This window comes from Parasteatoda tepidariorum, chromosome 5 (genome assembly GCF_982258835.1).
Source record: "Parasteatoda tepidariorum strain Cologne lab strain chromosome 5, Ptep-v5.0, whole genome shotgun sequence".
Classification (NCBI taxonomy): domain Eukaryota; kingdom Metazoa; phylum Arthropoda; class Arachnida; order Araneae; family Theridiidae; genus Parasteatoda; species Parasteatoda tepidariorum.
The window spans coordinates 100,707,660-100,713,915 of record NC_141759.1 but is presented as its reverse complement, the minus strand read 5'-3'; the positions used below and the strand labels follow the sequence as shown (position 1 = coordinate 100,713,915).

Here is a 6,256-nt window from a genome sequence, read left to right as displayed (position 1 = left end):
GAAAAATTTATGAAGACTTAAAGAAAACTTAAAGAAACATTTTTAAGAATTTTTAATTTATTTTAAAGAAATTATATTTTTATGTTTCAAAGGACTGCACTATTTCCCCTAAATTGCCGTGTTGGCATTGATAAAAGAAAAAGAAAGAAATGAACTTAGAAATACACATAAATTATGTCAAATTTATATGAAATTATTATTTTACATTTTTTGAAAATGGTACACTAATAGGTAAAAGAAGTGTTTTTTTTAAAAAAAGAAATGAATTTGGAATTATATATAAATTGCATCAAATTTATGCAAAATTATTATTTTACATTTTTCGAAAATGGAGACACTAATTGATAAAAGAAGAGGTTTGAAGAAAAAAAGAAATAAATTTAGAAATGTATATAAATTACATCAAATTTATGTAAAATTATTATTTTATATTTTTCGAAAATGGTGACACTAATTGGTAAAAGAAATGGTTTTTTTAAAAAAGAGAAATGAATTTAGAAATACATATAAATTATTTCAAATTTATATAAAATTATTATTTAACATGTTTTGAAAATGGAAACACTAATAGGTAAAAGAAGAGGTTTGAAGAAAAAAAGAAATGAATTTAGAAATTTATATAAATTACATCAAATTTATGTAAAATTATTATTTTACATTTTTCGAAAATGGTAACACTAATTGGTAAAAGAAATGGTTTTTTTAAAAAAGAGAAATGAATTTAGAAATACATATAAATTATTTCAAATTTATATAAAATTATTATTTAACATGTTTTGAAAATGGAAACACTAATAGGTAAAAGAAGAGGTTTGAAGAAAAAAAGAAATGAATTTAGAAATTTATATAAATTACATCAAATTTATGTAAAATTATTATTTTACATTTTTCGAAAATGGTAACACTAATTGGTAAAAGAAATGGTTTTTTTAAAAAAGAGAAATGAATTTAGAAATACATATAAATTATTTCAAATTTATATAAAATTATTATTTAACATGTTTTGAAAATGGAAACACTAATAGGTAAAAGAAGAGGTTTGAAGAAAAAAAGAAATGAATTTAGAAATTTATATAAATTACATCAAATTTATGTAAAATTATTATTTTACATTTTTCGAAAATGGTAACACTAATTGGTAAAAGAAATGGTTTTTTTAAAAAAGAGAAATGAATTTAGAAATACATATAAATTATTTCAAATTTATATAAAATTATTATTTAACATGTTTTGAAAATGGAAACACTAATAGGTAAAAGAAGAGGTTTGAAGAAAAAAAGAAATGAATTTAGAAATTTATATAAATTACATCAATTTTATGTAAAATTATTATTTTACATTTTTCGAAAATGGTGACACTAATAGGTAAAAGAAGAGGTTTTGTATTTGTTTATATTCATCGTAAATGGCGAAAGAGTAGCCAATTCTGGCAACCGTAAAAAAAGTGATCAAATCCGAAAGTAGGTGTCACACACCGGTTGCATGGCGCTCTTTTGACCGCGAAAAAGTTTCACTCTTTTTCTAAAAGTGGTTTAGAACGAACGTCAACTCGTTTTTAGATTGTGTTTTCCCCCCGCCGCCCGGAACAAACACCACCGATTATTTGGAATTTTTATATCATACGACATGAATATTCATCGTTAAGACAAAAATCATTGGTGAGTACCATTTTACAATTAGTTTGTTTCCTATTCTTTTCATTAAGGAATTTTTTTTTTTGGAAACTAATTAAAATGTTTCTGAAACTTGAAAACTTAATGAATTTTAACAAATATCATATGCAAAACCTTAAATGCGGGAAATATATTCGTTTTCAAAACTGCTTCGAAATAATTAGTTATAAATGAAGCAAAAAGCAAAAATTCTTAATTAAAAATTCTAATTAAAATTTCTAAAATTATGTTTGCGATTTGGCAACAGATACCACGTTCCCCCATAACTGTGATCAGTTGTTTCAACATAAATAATTAAACTTCTATTGAACAATGACAAAATGCAATAAATTCTTCACCTTTGGTGCAATTTTTTCTCCTTCCCTTATTTAAATATAAAATAATATTCCAGGTAAGGGAGGTGGAGAGTAGGTGCTGCAAAGATGCACTTGGCAATATGTATTTTAACTAATATAATTTAAAATATATATTATATATTTTATTGACAATATATTTTTATATATTATATTATAATCACGTTTCAACTTAACTTTAGATATGTTAACTCACACTTTAGATTAAAAAATTTCAATTCTAGATGGGTATTTATTAAAGGGTGCACATAATTTGTGTGCATGAGTGAAAAATCAATTTCCTTTTGCTGAACTTGCAATTATGAGTTTGCAATTGTTTTCTAGCTATAATAGTTACATCTTGCTGATATTTTCTCAAAAAAATTTTTTTACTTTCTTTAAATTTTCGTCATGTGTTGATAATATCTGGACGTTAATTTCGGTTACCTTTCTGAACTTTTTTTTTAAATGCTTGCATTCTTCTGCATGTATGTATTTATTAAATGCATGTGTCTATTCAATACATGCATTTGTTTTTGCTGATATTTATAAAATCAATATATGGATTCTTTTGAATTATTGACTGAATACCATGCATTCTTTTTTGCTAGTATTCCTTATATGCATGCATTTTCTTATGTTAGCTCTTTTGCGTGTATTTATTAAATGCGTGCATTCTTTTTTTACATGTACTCAATACATGCATGCATTTTTTTATGTTAGCTTTTTTGCGTGTATTTATTAAATGCGTGCATTCTTTTTTGCATGTACTCATTACATGCATGCGTTTTTTTTTTATGTTAGCTCTTTTGCGTGCATTTATTAATTGCGTGCATTCTTTTTTGCATGTACTCATTATATGCATGCATATTTTTATGTTAGTTCTGTTGCGTGCATTTATTAATTGCGTGCATTCTTTTTTGCATGTACTCGTTATATGCATGTATTCTTTTTTCGTGTAAGTTCTTTTGCATGTATTTATTAAATGCGTGTTTTCTCTTTTTTTTTTTTTCTTTTATGATGCTACGGCTCTCTGTGGGCCCCGGTTTTTTGAACAATGTTATTTCGAACCTGTTTTCTCTTAGCCTTGGATTTCCAGTTACTACTATTCATAATTGTTCGATCTTTCGTTATATAATCTAACCATCTTTTAACTACTACTCCTGGATCTTGAATTCAGAGGTTTCCAATTTAAGATTTCACCCATTACTCTAATTTTGTGGTGTTTAGTTCTCACGTGGCAAAGGGTGAAACCCTTATCCAAAAACTCCTCCGGGGGTAGGTCGGTCACTATTAATCTTAAGATTTCACCCAACTACATATTTTCATTCATAGTCTCTAAATGGACCATCTATGCCGAGTGTCTCGATTTTTTTTAAATAGAATTTGTTATAATTAGATGATTAAGTTCATTATAGTTTCTAATCCATTGTGAATTACTTATTTGTACCAGTCTAAAGGTTCTACTTAAAAATTTTCTTTTAAATATTTATAAGTTTTTTCATCTTTATTGCTCCAGGTTACATTATCATAAGTTACAATAAGCCCGATAACTGTTTTTTGAATTTTACATGTATTTGTTCGATGCATGCCTTTATTAAATACCTTTTTACTTATATTTATTAAATGTATTTTTTCATTTGTGCGCTCATTTTTTAAACGCATTTATTCTGTTCTGCGTGTAATTTTTAAACACATGCGTACTTTTTTGTGTTGTTATGTCACTTAACGAAAATACAAAGCGTTTGAGTAGCGAGGGCTCATGGGATAGAACCTTTAGCCTTCCAATGAGGTGAGCCGGGTTCGAATTTCAGAGATGGCTGGTCGATACGAATTCCGCATCCGGCTTTCACCGACCACAGCGCTGACGTGAAATATCCTCAGTGGTAGACTGATCATCGATTAGAGTCCCCTTACCGTCAGGTTAAATGTAGGAGGTTCTCGTGGTCTTGCTCTCCATGTAACGCAAATGCGGGTTAGTTCCATCAAAAAGTGTTCCATGAAATCAAATTTCTCCCAATACTTGATCCAGGAGTTCTCTTGTCTTCTGGATTGGGTTCAAAATTACAAGGCTACGGAGTTGAAAACAAGCAGTCTTAAAAACCCAAAAAATTGGGTCAGCTGTTCAACGACGGTTATGAATTAAAAAAATTTAAAAAAAACACAAAGTGTTTATTAAACCGTCAAATTTTTTTTTTAAAGTATATGTATTTTTAATTCTTAACATACATTAAAGAGACTTTAAAATTAAGAAATTTTGATTGATGATGAATGAAAATTGTATAAATATTTAATTTGTCTTCAGAATATCGTTCGTTATTTTATTTAGTTCTTTTAAAAAATATATATATTTTAAAATGTTAAAATCGCATATTTTTCGATTTCTAAATAATTCATAAAAATAGCATTCCTTCAATAGACAGTTATGAATCAGGGGGTAATAGAGGTTAAGGTTAAACCTTAACTTGATCGACGAAATCATGAACATCGGTTATGTGGTCAGCATTTCGCATCAACCGCCTTTACTTTCCAGGAAAGCTGACAGTTATCGATCCAAATATGGGTGAGCTTTAAGTCGCAACCTGAGATCGAATCCTAGTTCTCTTTAAAGAAAACTAAATAGTTTAACCACTGAGCCATTGCGAACTAAATAATTCATATTGTTTTAGTATGAATTTGATAAACATATATTCTGTTTTGATCTATTGATTCTTAAAAAAAAATTATAAAAGGGGTAAGATATGGTAATTTTAACTGAATAGCGAGATTAATAAATTTGTTCCAATAATTTATGTTTCATAAAGAATGGAAAAATATGTTTTTTATTAAGATTTAGACATTTTTTTAAAGTAAAATGTGTGATTTTAACTTTATTTTTTTTAAACATTTTTATTGCGTTAATGACTGGTGATGTTGTTGCAAATCAAAATACTTTATTTGAAATTAATAGAAATATATTCCCAAATTCAAGCACTTATCTTTTATTGTTTTTGTAGGTTTATTATATTGTCCTATAGCGTGTTTTTTTAGAGAAAATGTTTTTAACACATATTTTTCCTGACAAAAGAGGTTTTAGGGATGATTAATACAAAACGATTCGATAAATATATAAATTTTTTAATACTAAATTATTAGTTCTTTAACTTTTTCAACTGAAATCGTTTATTGAAATAATTTCAATACTATCAGAAGTATTAAAGCTGCTTAACCTTATCATAGCAGTGTTAAGTTAAAATAAAATTAGAAAGTTATAGAGAAGAAGGCGGATTTTTTTAAAAGTAATGCAGCATTTTTTTTTCCTCAATTTTTATTTTATATTTTGACTTTTTGACATAAAATCTTTTCTTGTAAATGTTTTGAAAAATTCCCAGTACATGGAAAGATATTCATGATTTTACGAGATTATTGTTTGTTGTTATATTATTGTTTGTTGTTATATTATAGTTTGTTGTTATATTATTGTTTGTTGTGATGGATTAATATTTATACACGTTTTTATATTATTGATAAAGCAATTTTTAAAAAAAATTAATATTTTGCGATGTTACAAAGTAACATCAGATTTTTCTAAACACTATTGAATCAAATTGTAGTTAGTTTTATCAAAAGATATATTTCTACCGTTTTTTAAAACCATTCAAAAATTAAAACTTTCTTAATGTTGTAAAAATGTGAACTGTTTAGACAATTTATACATTTTAAAAGAATTCTGAAATATTTTTTAATCTAGCAAAGTCTTGTAGAACTATGATCCAATCTTAACGCTCCTGAATAAACACAAAACACGAATCTACCAACAAAAAAAAAGATGTCACATGACAAGCTTCTCTTTTGGCCGAAAGCAAGCGATAACTCTGATGTTTAGAAAGAAGAAAGATTTGTACTTGCTTTATTAGTACTAAAGTACCAATTCTGAATTAAATGATGTTAACGTTATTGTTCCAATATTTTGAGAAGTATTACAATTCAATTAACAGTTGTACTGAATTGGCCTATTATAGGTTAAATCTGTGGTCATGGAACAAAAGTATCAGGATCTTTTAATTTGAGTAGCATTTTATTTTGATGTTATATTCTATTTGTCGTTAAGAAACAGAAGATCGTTGCGAAGCAAATGGAACATTCTATTTCAATATAAAAATTAACTTGTTCATCCGAAATTTTGATTGTTCTTCAAGCATTCTCATTTTAAAAAAAAGAACATGCAACTTTGTTATTAATAAACCCTAGTAACAATTTTACCTTGGCTCC

The 6,256-nt window shown here is 26.6% G+C and overlaps 1 protein-coding gene across 1 annotated transcript in view; it reads left to right on the top strand.

Moving 5' to 3' along the window:
• Window positions 1-1,525: 1,525 nt before the first annotated feature.
• The window catches only part of LOC107443472 (blocked early in transport 5), an 88,181-nt gene continuing 83,450 nt past the window's right edge, over window positions 1,526-6,256 (top strand). The window contains exon 1 of the mRNA XM_021145238.4: window positions 1,526-1,658. The gene's annotated coding sequence lies outside the window, so the exon portion shown is untranslated. The remainder of the gene's footprint in view (window positions 1,659-6,256) is intronic.